The sequence below is a fragment of the Oratosquilla oratoria genome, chromosome 14 (genome assembly GCF_046742065.1).
Source record: "Oratosquilla oratoria isolate Oo_2021 chromosome 14, ASM4674206v1, whole genome shotgun sequence".
NCBI classification, from domain to species: Eukaryota; Metazoa; Arthropoda; class Malacostraca; order Stomatopoda; family Squillidae; genus Oratosquilla; species Oratosquilla oratoria.
Window position 1 is genome coordinate 52,348,544 of NC_134790.1, and position 20,000 is coordinate 52,368,543.

Here is a 20,000-nt window from a genome sequence, read left to right on the forward strand (position 1 = left end):
AAGTTTTTGAGATGCTAGAGACCTTATTAGGTCTCTAGAGGCTAGCGCAATCTAACGAGTTGGCCTCAAAGAGGTAGGTTCCAGAGTGACACAATCTTGTAAAGAATTAACCTCCTCTAAGTTTGAAGCCTTTTCAAAGGGATCCAACTCTCTAGCCTGAACATTAGAATCCCCAGGGGATTCATCCTCAAGACTGGAACTCAATTCAGCATGGAGCTCTAGAGGGATTAAAAGTCTAATGTTGACTTTGATAGAGTTTTCATCGGGCTTAACGACAGAGACTGTACGTATCACCTTATCTTGGTCAGGAAAAGTTTCAACAATACGAACTAAAGGCCAGAAGGGTCTGGTCTTAAAGGGAAGTTTCAAAAAGTCAATATCACCTATTCCCAGCTTCTAGAACTGTTGTACGCAGCTCCATTCCTTTCCCTTAAGCTGACCAAGTACTCTGTCAACCATCGTTTCTTAAACTCTCCATGAAAATAATCCCTACAGTTCATGATCAAGTTGAGAAGAGAAGGATAGTTTTCTCCTGATTCCCATTCAGGGACTTGTTCCAAGTTTCCAAACATCAAGGAAGGAATGATCCTTCCAATAAGGAAATTATTTGGGGTAATTACATCTACCTCATTTTCACAAGAACGATAAGTGGTCTATTTTTTTTTTTTTTTTTTTTCTACATCGGACAAAAGAGTGGTAATCTCTGCCAGGGAAGGAACAGACCTACCCAATACCTTAAACAAACATTGTTTCACTGTCTGTATTAACCTTTCCCAAGTGGCACCATACCAAGCAGCATAAACAGGAATGGTTCTATGCTGAACAGGGGAAGTTTTAAACTTCTCTTCAAATTCAGAAGAAGACAAAAGTTGTTCAATAACATTTCCCGCTTGTCCGATGTACGAAAGATTTAGCATTGTCAGAATAAACAGCAGAAGGAATTCCATATCTGTTAGCAAACCTAACGAAAGCCAAAATGAACTCAGGAGTGGACATAGTTTCCACAACTTCTAAATAAACTGCTCTAGTATTGAAACAAGTAAATATTAATATATATGCCTTCACCTTCTCTCCATTCCTGTCTGACCTATAAATGCCCCGTTTAGTCTACACCAGTATGGACAAAGGGCACACTTAGATTCACTCTAGAGGCAGGTAAAGAGGAAGGAGAAGGATAATTAACTGCACGGGAATTGTATTTCCCACAAACTATACAATCCTTTAAAATGCTTAAAACAGCTTGCCTGGTTTTAAGGATCCAGAATCCATGCATACGAAGAAAATAAAGTGTGGCTTGTAGTCCCATGTGCATAACTTGACAATGTACAAAGTAAATTAGGATTTTAGTCAAATGATGAGATTTGGACAAAAGAAAGGGATTGACCTCATATTTGAGGTTAATGTTCTTGTCAATTCTGCCCTTGGACCTTATCAAACCATTTTTGTCCAAGAACAAGTTCATTTGACTTACCAAAGGAGGTATGTCATTAGTGTTGGAGCTCTGTAAATAAACCATTTCAGCAGGAAAGGAATCCTTTTGCATAATACCCATCAAATAATTAGATGCTGCCTTAACAGGGTCAGCATTAGACTTCTTGAACAGAAAGACAGCCTTAAAAATCAAAGAAGTGTGATGTAGAAGTTTGCTATAAGAAGAAAACCTTTAGACATCTATTAGAGAAGGAGTGTCAACTTGCACAACAGCCGCATTAACAATGTCTCCCTTAAAACAGGAGGGAACACATCCCAAGTGATCTTTTGGCCAAGTATGAGGTGGCAACAACAACCATTCAGGTCCATAAACCCACCAATTGAATTTTTCCTTGAACACCTTAGCACTACAAGGTTTAGTTAGGAAATCACCCATATTATGTTCAGAAGGAACATAAGTAAAAGAAATAGGTGTGGACTTGGCCTTGAAGGTTTCCAAGAGATTGGAAGTTTCCTTTAATCTATTATTAACAAATATATTTTTCTTGGGAGCCTTATTTGTCAGGATCCAAGAAAGGGCAACTTGACTATCAACAAAAAGAACCACAGATTCAACTAGTGGGGCAGACACCAGTCCTTCCTCAAAAATAGTGCTGAGGCATTTCAAAGAGAGAAAAGTTGCCATAAGCTCCAAAGACGGTAAAGTTCTTTGTTTAATAGGAGCCACCTTGACCTTGGCAAATAGAAGAGAGGTATTAGACTCCTTTAATTCTCTTCTTTCTTGCCCTACATAGATGGCACATCCATAGGCTTCCTTGGAAGCATCAGCAAATACAAATAATTTAAGGGGAGATTCAGAACAGAAAGTTTTCCTTTTAAAGGATAGGTTATTAACCTCCCTAAAATTTTCACATAACTTGTTCCATCTAGCAAGTAACTCGCTATCTAATTTCCAATCCCAATCCACCATCTTTTGGCACATCTCTCTAATAAGGATTTTTCCATGCAACAGCACAGGAGAGAAAAGCCCTAAAGGATCAAATACAGAAGACAAGGAAGACAAAACTTGTCTTTTGGTCGAGGCATCTTTGTCAAGGGAAACATCCTTGATTCTCAAAGTATCATAATCCTTATTATAAATATATCCCAACACTTTTACCTCTTCTTTATTGCAAACTACTTCTTGATCAAGAACAGAAAGAACAGAAGTCAAGTTGCATGTCCACTCCCTGAGAGGTAAACCTCCATTGAGCATGATCTCATTAATCTTCTCGACCATAGCAGGGAGGGAACAAAATTCATTGGTAGTGTAGACCAAATTGTCTACATAAAATTTATTTTTGATTAAGGAGGCAGTTAGAGTGTCAGGCTGCAAAGAAAGATGGTGTTGGATAATGAAATTCAGAATGAAAGGAGAGCAAATGAAGCCAAAAATGATAGTATTATACCTGAAGGGTATATACTGGTCATTAATCCTCCTAAAGAAACAGAACCTGTTACGATCAGCCTCATCCTTCAAACGGATCTGCAAGAAGGCTTTCATAACATCAGCCAAAATGACATAATTATTGGTTCTGAAATACAACAAGAGAGAGAGGAGGTTGTTCATTAAATCAACTCCCGGGAATGCAGCTTCATTTAAGGAAGGAGCTTTTCCTACTTTAAGAGAGCAATTGAAAACTGGCCTTATTCTAGAAGTGGCAAGATCATCATCCTTCAACACATGTCTATGGGGTATAAAGATTTGTCCAGGGACTCTTTTAGTAACTGGCTCAATAATACCCAAGGCCTCTTGCTGGTCAAACACAGCTTCATATTCCTCTCTGAGCCCCTTTTGCTCAAGTTTGTCATAAACCCTTTAAGCCACTGCCAAGGCAATCTTCAGATTAGAGGAAACAAGGTCCACCAAATCCTTTTTCCACGGGATCTTCACATAGTAGTGTCCATTCTTGAAGGAAATGGACTGTTTAAATCTATCAGTTTCTAAAGCATCAATATCCGGGGTCTGTTCCTCTTTAATGCCAATGGACTCTAAAGAATAGAAATTGTCAAGACCATACTCTACATTAGAATTAATAACGACTTCCTGCAAAGTATCAAATTGAAAACTTACAGGTTCTAAACAGAAGTTGACAAGTAACCTTTCCTTGCCTAACCTTTTAGGAGGAAAATATTTAACAGTCCTTTTAGACAGAGAAAGGGAAGTACTCTTCTCAGGTTTGAGAGAAATTCTATTGGTCTTGAAAGAGGAATTATAAAAAACAAGAGAATCTCCATGATATTCCTCTAAGCAATTAAATGAATCCACTCCAAGGTCAGAATCTGGTTTTACCTTCAAAGGCCTCTCCTTACATTTGAAACTATCAACATTTTGCATTTCATTAGAGGGCATTTCAGGAATCCCCCTTATCATTCTCTTTCAGTAGAAAGGCTTCTCACTAGGAGGAATATATTGAGCCCCAGTCCCGTATGGAATAAAACCATCAGCAATTTTAATAACCTTGCATGACGGGCTACCATATAAGGGGGCACTTTCAATTGAAAAGTGTTTAAAGTTTTGAAGAATATAATTTCCTATGATGCCTAAAACGTCCAGTAACCTCCCTTCACTTTTGGAAAACTAGGTGAACCAAAAAATTGGTGATTATTCATACTAAGTAGTACAGAGGATAAGGAAGGAATTTGTAAGGACAAAACAAACTAAACAAATTTAAAGAGGATAAGGAAGGAATTTGTAAGGACAAAACAAAATAAAGAAGTTCATCCCCGAGGGGAGTTTTAAGTTAGCAGTGTAGTTAAAACATCTTTTATTCATTAGAGGTAAACCAAAGGAAGAAACAAAATTGTCCATAGGAGGACTTAAACAAGGTCCGACTCTGTCGTCTACAAATTCCTTGTTAATGATAGAAAACTGGGCTCCAGTGTCCAACAAAACGAGACATTGGGCAGTTCTCTTGCCTCTGCTAATAGGAAGGGAAACCAAAGGAACAATGGAATCGGATAAATTATGAAAATTAAACACTTTCCTTTCAGAAAGTGGTGACTTATAAACCATAGGACACATGGCTCCATGGTGCTCGGGTTTGTTGCAAACAAAACATTTGTAAGGCAGAGCAGCCTTTAACCCGAGGCATTCCAAAGAACCATGTCCATGATTTAGACATCTATTGCACAGTCCTAATTGAGCTGCTCTAGCTTTCCTGTGCTCAAGGGAAATATATGAAGTACACTTCGAACTAGCATGGTCGGAAGCGGGGCAAAATTTATATCTACTGATAGACTTCTTAATGGAATCTGAATTGACCTTAAAGGAGCCACCAACTCCCTTACTGGAATCAACAGTTTTTTCAAGGAATTTTCCTTAAAATCAAGGGAGCTGGTAGAAAGACTTCGTTTATGTATAACACTAAGATCATCTGATCCCATTTTAAGTCTAACTAAAATTAACTGGTAAACTTCCTTGAGTTGATTAAAATTGGGGTAATTTGAATTAATCACCCGAGACAATTCAATTAAGAAAAATTTAGGTAACTTATTTAAAATTTATTTAACTTTCTAGGTTCCTTAAGAGTGAGACCTCTGGTGCATTAAAAATGGAAATCAACACCTTGTCCAGTAATTTCTGTTTATCTAAATATAACTCATCAAGATGAAGGCACGCAGAGTCATAATTTGAATCATCCACTGGTACATTCTTCACTAAATGGAAAGCCTCCCCTCTGAGATATCCCTTCAAATAAATTTACTTCTGACTATTAGTCAGATTGAGGATAGCTAAGGCATTCAGAAAACACTTTTTAAAATTGAAATAAACATATGGATTGTTGGAATTGTTCTCAGAATTAACATCAGTGGACTTGCTAGATTTTTAACCAATTTTAGTCAAGAACTCCCTTTAACTCTTGTCACCTTTCCTTAAAAGGAGACAATTCAAGAAGAATGGACAGGCGGTAAGCCCTTGATTTATCCATATCCTCGTCCTTTTCTTCTTCGGGGAGCAGGTCCTAAATTTCCTCGTCAAAATTTTGGAATTCCGTAAGGAAATCGTCTAATTGAGACAACATGGTGTCAAGTACAGAATGAGATAGTTCATCAATGTTAGAATTTTTTATGGCTTTGAAGTCCTTCGCAATAAGACCCTTTTTATGGGCTCTCTGTCTTCGGAGTTTTTTCAAAACCTCCGAGTCAGACAATGACTTATCGTTGCTAGTCATATCGAAACGGCAACCCAAACAAACTCGTCACCAAATACACAAGAGTAAGACAGTCGTACCGAAAACTGTCTTACAGACTAAGCAACAACTAAGACAGAATTTAAGAAAAAATCATCAATTTGATTTAAATACAAGTTTAAATTGAAAAAAGGCAAACAGATCAAGGGAAACCACGACAATATAACAATAGAGGCCACCAAGTTCAAAGAACAATTCGATAAATTTCGAAAAGTTCATGAGAATAACAAAGTCCCCTTAGCCGGCAACTTCCGTCAAGGAATATAAGGTCTTCAAAAGATGAAATTACTAAAACCGAACAAACTCGGTACAAAGAACAGGAAACCGGACTTCGTAACCAACTATCGTAACTTTAATAGCAAAGCGCTTATATAGCGGCTTACGACATAAGGGGGAAATAATTTAACGTCAAAATCGACTACAAAAAAGCTAGATTTAAATGTTAAGATTAAATTCTCATAATTCAGAGAAGATTAACACAAAATCTGACAAAAATTACGCAATGTCTGAGAAATTTACATTATGTCTGAGAAATTTACACAATGTCTGAGAAATTTAAACCTATCGTATTTATGGTTTACAAATTTCATTGGTACAGCCTGAGAACTTACTTGTTTCTGTTCTCAGACATTGGTAGTCTGAAGTTGAAGTGAAATCTTGATGGCTTCCTATGAGAACCGTAAAAGTCCTAAGCCGAGGTTTCTTGAGAGAAGCGTCTGGTACCAGTGCTGAAGGTAATCTGACGTTCAGTTGACGAAAAGCAGTGTCGTTCGGTAGGGACTCTTACGTGTTCATAAAAGCTTCGAAGCCACGGGACAACTTATACTTTAAGCAAATTCTCAAAGTTCCCGATTTATAAACCAAAATTACATCATAAAGAGGGAGGGGAGTTTAATTGTATCTTAATTAAAGTTACGATAGTGTGGTTCGCAGTTTCAGGAAAGGTTCCTGAATCGAAATTAAACAAGCCGTAACTTAAAGTAAACAATGCAATTCCCTAACAATAATTACCACAGTTGTGATATTGATCAGATTTAGGCGTTGGCCGTATGTGGTTAGCGCTGATATAGTTAAAGCGTTTTTGCAGATTAGTGTAAACAGTCAGGATGAAAATGTCCTTAGATTTATTATGCCTGGTAAAGATGAAGTGGAACACATGAGATTCAATAGAATTATTTTTGGTAACACCTCCAGTCCATTTATTCTGAATGCTACTATTAAACATCATTTAAGTAAATACCCCGATTGTGAAGCTGTTCAAGATTTGAATAGAGATATGTATGTTAATAATTGGTTCAGTGGAGCCGATACTGTAGAAGAAGTAGCTAGTAAGTATAGCACAGCATATGATATTATGGCTGATGCCAATATATTTCTTGAGAAACTTGCCTCTAATAGTGTTGTAGTAAATTCTAAATTTAGAGAAAAAATGCAAATTGTAAGGGGTGATGAAGTTAATACTGTATTAGGTATTAAGTGATCTAATGATACTGATGCATTTTCTTGTTCTGTTTTCAATCTTTATTCTACTGTTGAAGTTTCATATACTAAAAGAACTGTGCTGTGTTTAATAGCTAAGAATTTTTATCCTTGTGGATTTATCAGTCCCTTTATTATGTATGCTAAGATTCTATTTCAGGATATTTGGAAATTAGGTTTAATTTGGGATGAAAGTTTACCAGCTGACTTGGAAGTGAAATTTAAGAATTGGATAGAAAGTAGACAATATTTGAATTGACAGAATATAAGTAGATGTTATTTTGCTAATGTACCTTGGAAAGGTATAAAACATATTGAGATTCATGGATTTAGAGATGCCTCTGAAAAGGGTTTTGGGGCTTGTGCATACATTAGAGTTTGTATCAGTAATAATTGTCAATCTTTATTGGTCATAGCTAAAACTAGAGTTCTACTAATCCAGAAACTCCTATTCCTAAATTGGAACTAATGGATGTATTACTTTCTGCTAGACTTGCAATTTTTGTTGTAAACGCTTTAGATTTTGAGAACAAAACTAAAATAGCATGTTGGACAAATTTCACCATTGTTTTAAGGTGAATAAGGAGTAATTCAGTGATAAGATGTGTATATCTTAACAATAGAGTTAGAGATTCAACAGTTGACCCCTCCTAGTCTTTGGCATCACTGTAGGGGAGTAGATAATCCTGCGGATTTAATGACTCGAGGTTTGTTAGCAGAAGAACTTGTAGACAATGACATCTGTTTTCAGGGTCCTAGTAAATTTGCAGATCCCATATTTATCACTCAAGATAGCGATATTCATACAGACCATAATGTGACTGTGGACCATGAACTTGAAGATGACTTAATATGTCTGACTGTTCACTCTGCTACTTCCATGTTTGACGTAGAAAGGTACAAAAATCTTAATGAGCTCTTAAGAATTGTCGGATATGTTTTAAGGTTTATACACAATTGTAAAGCTAAATCATTAGAGGTTATTATAAGAAATAATTATTTCACTGCTGAAGATTTAGACAATGCTAAGACAAGATTAATTTATATTATTCAAAGAGAAGCATCTTCCATTGAAATTCAGGCTTTGTCTAATCAAAGGTTAGTCTATAAAAATTCTAAACTAAGAAATCTAGACCAATTTATTGATAAGTATTGTGTTGTAAGGATAAAAGGTTGACTTCAATTTTCTGACTTGAGCTATGATTCTAAACACCCAATAATTCTTCCTAAAGGAAAAGTTTCTAAGCTTTTAGTGCAGGTTCAACATAAGTTCTTAAGACACTGAAAACTGAATTTTATATATTTGGTTTAAGGAGAATGACCAAAACTGTAGTAAAAAAGTGTTTAAGTTGTTGTAGGCATGACAGCCGTCCATGCAGTCAACCAGCTGCACCCTTGTCAGGCCTGAGAGTTACTCCAGGAAAGAATTTTTATATGATATTTTTCACTTGTGCTGTAGGTATGGCAGCACATCTTGAATTCACAGAATCTATGTCATCGGTTGATTGTATGCTGACTTTAAGGAGATTTGTATCTCGTAGAGGTATTCCAAGTGTAATTTATTCTGATAATGGAAAAACCTTTGTTGCAGCCTCCATGGAAGTACAAAGGGTATTAGGACACATAGCACCTAAATGGAAGTTTAATGTACCAAGGTCTCCATGGTGGGGAGGATGGTTTGAAAGACTTGTTGGGTCAGTTAAGTTAGCGCTAAGAAAGATTTTGAGAGTAAAATATGTAAAGCAGAATTAAAAGCTATTCTTATAGAAGTTGAATCCTGTATAAACTCCCGACCCCTGACCTTCGTAAATGATGAACCAGATTTAGACCATTACCTAACTCCTTCCCATTTTATTATTGGTAGAACTATAACATCTAAGCCCCTATTGATATTGAACCACATACTATAACTTCTGAAGAGTTAATTAGTAAAAAAGAATTTGGGACCCAAAGATCAGAACACTTTTGGAATATTTGGAGGAAAAATTACATGGTAAATATCCCTCCTGTTGTAAATTGATTTAACCAGATTTGTAAATTAGAAGTTGGTAGCATTATACTAATCAAGGAAGATAATATGCCTAGATTGCAGTGGCCTATTGGAGTGATTGTAAATGTATATCCTGAAAGGGATGGTTTAATTCGCAGTGTATATGTTAAAACTAAAAAAGGTGTAATTAATCAATCAATTCAGAGACTACATGATTTGGAGATAAATTCTCATTTGCCTAATGTTTTAAAGGATACTTCTGAACAAGTAGTTAGTAATCCTGAGGTGAAATTTAATACAACTGCTGATGAGTTATCAGATCAGAGTTCTAATACAAATGTTATTGATGATAATGCGTGTTCAAGGAGAGGTCGTGCCATTAAGAGTCCTCAAAAACTAGATTTATGAAATGTCTGTACTATGAAGGCATTGAATAATTTAAATCGGTTTGCATATTTATAATAAGTGCTTAGGAGTTCATGAATTACTTTGTGTTGGTTTAAAGAATGGTTGTTTAAGTGGGTACAAGGTCTACCTCACCTATTTCTTAACTTGTGTATTTTACCTTCATTGAACTGTAGTTAACTTGTGGAAATAAGTGGCTTTGCCCCTTATGGTGATGAGAATGTAAAATATTGTATGGACAGGGTTTCCTGAGTTTATATTAGTTAAGCCCTTTACTTGAGCTATAAAGTCATTGCAAGTTCTGTTAGTTTAGAAGTGGAAAAGAAGACGTTCCAAAACTATTTCAGTTGTAATATCGTAGATTTATTATTTGATCCTTAGTGAAATATTAATAGATTAAACTATTACATGAACATTATTCATGATTTGTCATACTTAAGGAAACTTCAATTTCTTAAATACCTGTATGTTGGAGATGATTGTTGGAGAAATTTTATAAGATTGTATTTTGTTATTAAGAAAAGAGACAAATTCAAAAGGAAAAAAAAATAGTTTTTAAAAAGAACTGCGTATGCGGGCGGCGAAGACTCGTCCATGGCTCTATACCCAGCCACAGGCGCCACCTCACAATTGCACCTGTCATCTTACACTATCTCTGTATTACACAGGCATACAGACTCTTCCTCAATCTTGCCATTCGCGGAAGACAGGCGCCTCCTCCAGAGGAAGACACATACTCTCCTCACAGGGCCGGGGACATAAATACACGTGGAAACGGAACCTTGGGCGTATTATCCAAAACAGGTGGCACCCCTACTACGCCCATTGCAGGAAACTGGACCACTTGACTGAGTCATGCTATTTTCGTTCACGTGGTCAGGCAAGCACTCCTTGCCAGGCCTGCGGAGGCGCAGGTCGTGTAAGGAAGGCTGAGACCGGTATCTGTAATGAGGGCCTGTGGTCTCCACTACTGGTCGCCAATGTTACTTCTGTGTGAAGTAAGCCAAGTGTCCAGCCTGAAACGAGTGGTAGGGAGAAAAAGGTATGGTAGGTTTTTAAGAAAGGGGAGTTAGAACACACCATTGAGCTTACCGTGGTATGATTCCCTTGGGCACATTTGGAATGAGCACTTCTGTGCTCAGTGTAGACGGCTGGTGGTAGTCACGTCGGAATGCACCTGTCAGAACATTTAGTTTATCGCGGTAAATTTGCCCTTAAGCACACTTGGGATGAACACTTTCGTGCTCAGTGCAAACGGCTGGTACTATTTCTTAAAGAACAGCTATCTTTTGGCCAGAAGAATAGCTAGAATATTTCAAGTCAATCCAATGACTGATCTCTGTATATTTTATTTATTTGTTTATTTGTTATTATTCTTTATTTATCTATTTTTATCTTAAGGCTATTGACCCATAAGGGGACCATTAAGCCTGGTGTGAACCTGCGATCTTGTTTAATTTACCATTACAATTTCCACAACAGTCCTGTTCTGCGCAAATAAAACACTACTTTGTCAATAAGAAAACAGTCACTGGCCAAAAGATTTGTCACGTTTAACTGAATGTTGTTGAGTCTGCAATAATGTATAAGGGCCTGGCGCTGTGTTATATTTCGTGCAGCGTATGATTATGTGTCTTTTAGATAGTGTAGTATTGCAGGTGTTGAATTGGGGAGGAAATACGCCAGTGATATAAGGATCTAGGTGGGTGATGTAGGTGGAATTCATCCTTAGCCTTGCTATGGCGATTTCCTCCTGTCTATTGCTTCTGTATGATGTTGACCTGTCTGCTATGTGCTCCTTTTGTTTATATGTGACGTGGAGATTGTCCCACTGGTGTTGCCAGTGGGCGTGTAATTGTTTTCTTAAGATTGAATTGAAAGTGCCTATGTCTATGGGTATATCTATAATAGAGTAATTTCCTAACGCAGATTTGGCCAGCGATTCCGCTTTCTCGCTCCCAGAAATCCCAAAGTGGATGGGAATCCAAGAGAGAGTAATGGACGGGTCATGGTAAGAGCCGACAACAGACCCAAAAATGCCGACAAATGATTGTATTGCTAATAAAATAACTTGTTCCCAATTCTTTGTGTTATATTTTATTGCTGTAGGAAGATGTGGCACATTTGAATGAACAGATCTTGTAAAATATTAAGTTTAGTTTGCCGACAACACACTGGACTTGTCGGCCGTCATCTTAGCTGGGTCTCACTAATTGCCGACCAAAACAGACCATGACCGACCAAACCCGATCAGGGACGGTTTTTGCTAAGGTGCACAATTTTATGTAAAAAAAATCGCATATAGTTGCATTATTTGAACTATTTTCTTTAAAATGTGTGATTTTCATGTAATTTGATCAAAGAGGAGTTATGTTTTTAACTTCTGCAAAATTACCGACCACAGCTACGAATACCGTCCAGCCCGCCATCTATGATCACTGGATCAAACTACACTCTATTAAGTTTCTTGCTATTATGTTATTAGTGTAATAGATTTCGTATAGTTTAATTATTTGAACTATTTTCTTTAAAATGTGTGATTTTCATGCAATTTGATCAAAGAGAAGTTGTTGTTGTTGTTGTTGTCGTTCCCTAGACTGTCTGTCCGAGCAGTCCCGTCTCCCCAAGGAAGGCCACAGCCGAAACTGGGTTTTCCCACAAATCCTTTATAGAGTGTATGTTGTGTTGTTTGCGTGCATGATTGTGTATAATGCAGTCTTCCATTATGTGTTGTATGGTATGGGGTGAAGTGTTACATCCTGGGCAGCTGTTCACAACACGGTCGTCCAGCCTCTTCTGGTAGCTTAGAAGTGCTGGGTGGTGACCGCATCGCAGTCTGGCCAAGTGGACTCTGTCCTTACGTGGGAGAGAGGATTCAGAAGGGTGGATATCAGGGGGTCTGGCATGCAGCAGTGTGTTGTCTTTCAGTGTGTTAATGGAGCGGTGAGTGATATGATTATGAATATGTTTCCGGAGGCTGGTATTTGGTGGTTGTGGAGGAAGAGAAGAGAGTATCTGTGTGTAATAAAGGTCTTTGGGTGTAGTTTTAATGTTTCTTGGTGTGTGTGGGTGTTCTGCTATGTAGTGTAGCGGGTGTGATGTGTTTGTGGTGGCTGCAGCAAGTGTTTGTGTGCCTCTCATGTCGAGGTGGTCCTTGACTTTGAGGACTTTTGTTTCATGGTGTAAATGGTCTGTAGGTGATGTATTTGTGCAGCCTGTAATTGTTTTTAGGGCTTTGTTTTGTATGATTTGAAGGGTGTTGTGGTGTGTCTCACTGAGATTAGGAGCCCATGCAGGACTCGCATAATTCATCACTGAGCGTATGCATTGTTTGTATATTGTTATATTAGTTTCTTTGTTTTGTCCAAATGTTGTTCCAGTGATTGACTTAAGTGCGTTAAGTCTAGGTGTGCATTTGTTTTTTATGTTTGTGATGTGTTGTTTGAAAGACATGGATGTATCGTATGTTACACCAAGAATTTTCGGTGTGTTTGTGTGTGGTATTAGAGTGTTGTTGATCCAGAGATGAGGTATGTATTTGTGTTCTTTTGTCCAGTTGGTGAGAAGTGTTGCTGTAGATTTGGTTGGAGCTATTTTGAGTCTGTTTGTGATGAACCATGTGTTGAGTGTGTCAAGGTAAGGCTGGATTATTTCTGCAGCTTTGTCTGTGTTACGATGTGTGCATGTGATTGTTATGTCGTCTGCGTAGGAAGAGATTTGGATTTCTGAGGTGTCTGGCGTGGGTAAGTCATGCATGTATAGATTAAATAATGTGGGGGATAGAACTGAGCCCTGCGGTACTCCGTTCTTAATGTTTCTGATGTGCGATGATTGGCCATTATATGACACATGAGCATTCCTGCCTGCCAGATAATTGGCCAGCCATCTTTTGGTGTTATTGTGCATGTCTGTGTTATATATTTTATTTGTTAGGTTGTGGCGGGGGATAGCATCAAAAGCTTTACTAATGTCCAATGTTATAAGAAGTGTTCTGTGGTGGGGCCTATCTGAATTGATGCCATCAAAAATTCTTTGTGTGAGGTTTGTCAGAAGAGTGTTTGTGGAGTGTAGTGGCCTAAAACCGTGTTGTGAGTCAGCAAGGGGAATATATGGTGTGACAAGTTTAAGTATTAGGCGTTCAATGACTTTAGAGGGGGTGCAGAGAAGTGTGATTGGGCGGTGCGATGATGGGATTGTTGGGTCTTTGTTCGGTTTTGGAATGGTGATTATTTTACCATGCTTCCAGATGTCGGGTATAGTGTTGTGTGAATAGCTGTAGTTTGCAATGTTTGTGAGTGCGTGTATACCTTGTGGTCCAATGTGTTTTAGGTGGATGTTGCTTATGTTATCAGGGCCACAGGCAGATGAGTGCTTGAGACTATGCATTATGAGTTTTGTCTGACTGTCTATGAAGGGTGTATAGTCTGAGTCTGTGGGAAAGTCTTTCTTACGTCGAATGGTGCGTCGGTCGTCAGGGTAAGATGTAAGATGGCTCGTCTGTGCAAAATGACGTATGAGTGCGTTTGCTTGTTGTCTGTTTGAGGGTAGATTATCTGTTGTTGTGATTATTGCTGCGTGAGAGCGTGTAGTGTTAGTGTTGGATAGTGTGATGCTGTTGAGTGTTTTGTACAATTTGCTGGTGTTTGTTTTGTGATCAAGTGTATTGATAAAGTTTTGCCAATTTTGTGTTTTTTGTTCATGTATTTTATTGGCAATCACAGTGTTTAGTGTTTGTATTTGGTCTGCTATGTTTTGAGGGATAGGTGTGGGGGTATCGTGTTTAAGTGTGTCACGTTGTCTGATGAGGCCTTGGATTTCTGGTGTGAAGTTGGGGTTGTGTGATTTTCTGTTGCCTCTAGGGATGTATCTCTTGTCTGCGTTTTGTATGATTGTATTAAAAGCGTGTACAGCATTGTTTATGTTTGTGATTGGTGTACTGTTAAGTGTTTCAAAATGTTGTTCTGTCTCTTCATTAAAGGCTTCCCAGTTAGCTCTCTTGTAATTGGTGTAAGTGTGTCTGTGGCCAGCTGGGGTGCATCTTGTTTTGGTGGTGATGATGATTGGAAGGTGGTCAGAACCAAGGGCTCCGACCACTCTCCATGATGTTGTTGGGGTTAGGCAGGGGGAGCAAAAGGTGATATCAGGAGAGGAGGGAGTGTAGAGGGCTTGGTATGGGATATGTGTATGATTATGCGTGTTGTTCATGATAGTCAATGAGTCGAGTTGAGTCTGTATATCAAGCCCTCTGTCTGTGTCGGGGTTGTCGACAAACCAGGCTGACGACTTGGCGTTGAAGTCACCACCCATGATCAGGTTGGGGATTGAGGTTAGTTGGCTGAGTTGAGGTCTGAAGGTGTTTGGAACTGTGGGGGATGATTGGGGGGGAATGTAAATGTTAACTATTGTTAGTGTTGAATTGTTGCCTGTGCGGATACGAATGGATTGGGTTTCTGTTGTGTTATCTGTGGTAGGGAGGAGAATTTTGGTTGTGGCACTTGTGTCCACAAAACAGATGGAATGGTGGATCAGGGTGACGAGTCCACCGCCATTGCCGTCAGTCCGGTCTTGTCTGATGGTGGTGTAATTATGAAATGATGGTGTTTTGTGTGAGTGTCTTAATTTTGTTTCTTGTAGAATTGCAATGTGTATGTTGTGTTGTTTAAGAAAGTGTTCAAGTTCATGTTTTTTAGTGTTAATACCGTCAATGTTGTGTTGTAATATGTTGATGTTGTGTGTTTTGTATGTGTTGTATGTTGCCGTTTGGGGTTGAGGTTGGGGTGGTAGTGGGGAAGGTGTAGGATCTGGGTCAGAGGGGGGGAAAGGAGAGATCGGGGACAAAGGAAGGGGAGTACTAATCGGGGGTAAGGGCAAGGGGAAATTGGGAGTGGGTAAGGGTGTTGGCTGTGGTTGGGGAGGTGGGATTGGGGTTACTGGAGGGCAGGTAGAACATGTCCAAGTGTTTGTGTATTGGTTTGTGTCAGCAAGTGTTGTACAAGTGAGGTGGGCCCAGTTTTTGCACATATTGCACTGAACTGAGCCCTTTGTCTGTTTGCTCGAAGTAATGGGTGGGCGGTGGGCTTGTTGGGCATGTGTATTTTGTGGTGGGCCCAGGATTGCTCTCTACATCTCCGGCTAAAAGTAGAAGAAGAGGGGTGATCGCCGGAAAATGACCCCTCAGTGCAGAAAAAACGTAACATTGTGTGTTGGAAAAAAAGGATTGTGGTACTCCCCCAGGTAGGCGTAGCTCCTCCTTGGGGATCGGTGCCATCTGCGTAGAGCTGATGGCCAGGGGTTGTTGCTGCTGTTTGGCCCCCAACTCTTGGGGTTGGGGGGTGGTCCCACGACGTAGACGTTGCAGCTCCAGAGAAGTTATGATTTTAGCTTCTGAAAAATTACCGTAAAAAAGTACGGTAAAAAATTAGCATATGGTTGTATCATTTGAACCATTTTCTTTAAAATGTGTGATTTTCCTGTAATTCGATCAAAGAAAAGTTATGTTTGTAGCCTCTGCAAAATTACCAACCACCGCTGCGAATTTACCGACCAGACCCAACCGAGGACGGTTTTTGCTAAAATGCACAATTTTATGTAAAAATTAGCATATAGTTGAACTATTTGAACTATTTATTTTAAAATCTATGATTTTCATGTCATTTGATCAAAGAGAATTTATGTTCTTAGCTTCTGCAAAATTACCAACCACAGCTACGAATACTGTAAAAATTAGCATATGGTTGCATTATCTGCCTTATTTTCTTTAAAATGTGTGATTTTCCTGTCATTTGATCAAAGAAAATTTACGTTTTTAGCCTCTGGAAAATTGCCGACCACAGCTACGAATTTACCGACCAATGCCGACCAAGGACGGTTTTTGCTCAAATGCACAATTTTATGAAAAAAAAAATATCATATAGTTGAATTATTTGAACTATTTTCTTTAAAATGTGTGATTTTCATGTAATTTGATCAAAGAGAAGTTATGATTTTAGCCTCTGCAAAATTACCGACCACAGCTACGAATTTACCGTCCAGCCCGCCATCTATGTTCGGCGACTGCAGATCATCACTGAGCGTGATTGATGGAGTTGGCCAAAAACATAATACTTTTAGAATTTTTTGTGGGGTTCGAACATGTGGGGCATATTTGCATACTAACTTGAATAAAGCTAAAGTAAAAATTATGTTATTTTAAAAACTGTTTTTGTGTATTTCTTTGTAATACCAAGATTCCATACATATTACATACAATTAAATACAAATTTTCATTAAAATTTATTTATCTAAAATAGGCCATACAAAATATATAGGCTATGAAATATCACATTGCATATATTATGCAAAGTAGATCACTTGGAAAAAGAAACTAACGAAGCAGAGCGCTTTCGTATTATCATATATTCAATGCAAAAAGTACATAGTTGAATAGAATTACATATTTTATATATACATGAAAAAGATAGAAGGACAGTTTGCATAAGAGTAGAGGACATTTACTCCCTGGAAGGCGGTGTGTCAGGTCACAAGGGTCAATGCGTCCCACAAATGAGGGAGGGGTGACATTAGGTCACACTCGCAGGGTTACACTTATTTCTTGACAGATAATTTTCATGTAAATTTTGTAGCGGAAGACATCAGCGTATTCCGCTAATAAATCCCTCACTCCCATCTGCGCAAAAATTTCTGTCGCTGTTGATTTCTATAGATCCGCAAGGAACAAGCCACCAGCGCAAAGCACTGTGGCATGCTGCGAACTAGAGTACTGGCGGGGAGCATCACGACAGGGCGACAGAGGAGAACAAACGCTTGGAAGATCACGGAACATCGGATCGAGGGGGACGTGCTGCAGTTCCAGCGAAGAAGCGGAGACGAACGTCAACGCAGGGTAGGAGCCGTTGTGTCTTACCTATGTGTAAAGTTTACGCGGAGGGTTTTTTCATTGATATGATTGTTGTCCTTTCGACTCGTACGCATCAATTTTTCCCTCGCTCCATTATTTTCCTAGTTTCGAACAGTGGTTGACTATTTGTTGGCGGGGGGAAGGGTTATCATGAGTTGGTTGTGGTGAGTTTGGTGCCTACTACGCCATTGTCCAGGACATCATGCTTTCGCGGACTTTCCCTTTCGCGGGCTTCATGGCGTCCCCAGTGGTTGACTCCGCCGGGTCGACTCCACCCCTAAGCCGCCGGGAATGAAGTCACGTGATTGTAGCTTTGGAAGTTGATTGGACAGCCGCCCCAAGCGAAGAACCGCTGGGCACTACGAGGTAGCGTGGCCCGGTAGAGCTGGCACTTCAGTCTACTCGTATGTATGCCTCAAGATTGGTCCCATTTCGCGTCGCTCCACAACTGTAAGCACTGCTATCCGCTATCTCCTCCGGTCCCCACATTTCTTCGAAACATTCTCACATTTTGCATAAAAAAGTAGAGCCAAACTAACAAGAATTTGAGTACACCTCACACTCACACCGCTCGTGCTACAAGCACCCCCCCCACACACACACAGTGGTTAGAGTTCCCGGCTACCTTTATGGCGGTCCGGTTTCGAATACCACCCAAGGCTGAAATAATTTCAGAATCGCTACTCTGCGAGTTGTTACTCCAACTCTCGTCGTCGGAGAGTTGTGTGTGTGTGTGTGTGTGTGTGTGTGTGTGTGTGTGTGTGTGTGTGTGTGTGTGTGTGTGTGTGTGTGTGTGTGTGTGTGTGTGTGTGTGTGTGTGTGTGTGTGTGTGTGTGTGTGTGTGTGTGTGTGTGTGTGTGTGTGTGTGTGTGTGTGTGTGTGTGTGTGTGTGTGTGTGTGTGTGTAAGGTCACAGCATTACTCATACATCGGTCATGTATCAGCGCTGAGCTCTCTTAGGGGAGATACTGCAGATATATGGGATAGGAGGAAAGCTGTTAAGAGCAGTCAAGAATTTTTATTATAGCAGTAGAGCTTGTGTTAGGATTAGAAATGGAGAGAGTGAATGGTTTGAGATAAAGGTGGGACTTCGTCAGGGATGTGTTATGTTGCCCTGGCTGTTCAATCTATATTTGGATGGGGTGGTGCGAGAGGTAAATGCAAGGGTAGTGGGTAGGGGGTTGAAGATGGTTAAAGAAAATGGAGAAAAGTGGGAGGTGAGCCAGTTGTTATTTACTGACGACACTGCGCTTGTAGCAGGATCAGAGGAGGGATTGAGGAAGTTGATGACAGAGTTTGAGAAGTTGTGTGAAAGAAGGAAGCTGAAGATAAATGTGGGTAAAAGTAAGGTGATGAGATGTACAAGGAGAGAGAGTGACAGCAGGCTGGAAGTGAGCAATAAGGGTGAAAGACTGGAGGAAGTGGATAGTTTTAGAATCTTGGGTGCGAATGTAACAGGAAAGGGAGGAGTGGGGATTGGGGTAGAATGTAGATTGAGAGAAGCGAGTAAGTGCCTTTGTGGAATAAAATGTGTAATGAGAAATAGACATCTGGGAACGGATGCTAAGAGGAGGTTATATGAAGGAGTGATTGTGCCGACAGCACTGTCCGGGGCAAAAACATGGAACTTAAGAGACGAAGAGAGGAGTTTGAATGTGTTTGAGATGAAATGTCTGAGAAGCATGATAGGGGTTACTAGGCTAGATAGAGTGAGAAATGAGGAGGTGAGGAGGAGAACAGGGGTGGAAAGGGAGTTGGGAGATAGGGTTGATGAAAGAGTAATAGGATTGTTTGGACGCATGGAAAGGATGAGTGAAGAAAAATTAGTAAACGAGATGTGGAAGGCAGATGTGGAAGGAGTGAATATGAGGGGGCGTCCTAGGATGGCATGGATGGATTGGGTAAAAGGGGCATTACAAAAGAGAGGAACGTCTGTTGAGGAAGGATGGGAGAGGACAGAAGATAGGAGTGAATGGAGAAGGGTTGTGTATAGATGATGCTATGATGCATGAGGGGGAGTGGGTGGGGGATGGGGGATGGGGGGTGAGGAAGTATGTATGAGAAATTTGACGCAGCCCGAGGGGATTTCTCCCCGTCTTCTTCTTTTATGCATGAGGGGACGGAGAGGGGGGTCGCCAAATTAATGAAGAGGCCCTGCTGTAGATGCGCTGTGTCTTGCGACACTGCTTCTGCCCCAGGGCAGTGGACAGGATGCAGGGATGACCCGTCATCCAAGAGGTGCCAAGATGAGAGGGAGGGAGGAGGGTGGAGGGGAGTGGAATATGTAGGGGATGAAATGGGTGGTAGTGGTTTCTATGCCTTTTTCGTTCTGGCTACCCCCCGTGTGAGGGCGAAAAGCCTTTGGTATATATATATATATATATATATATATATATATATATATATATTTATATATATATATATATATATGTATATATATATATATATATATATATATATATGCAAAGAAATCACAAAACACACGTGATGAACTATTTTTGCAGAGACCACCGGGAAATTGAAAAAAAAAACAGATATCGAACGTTTTCGTCTATTAACACGTACCT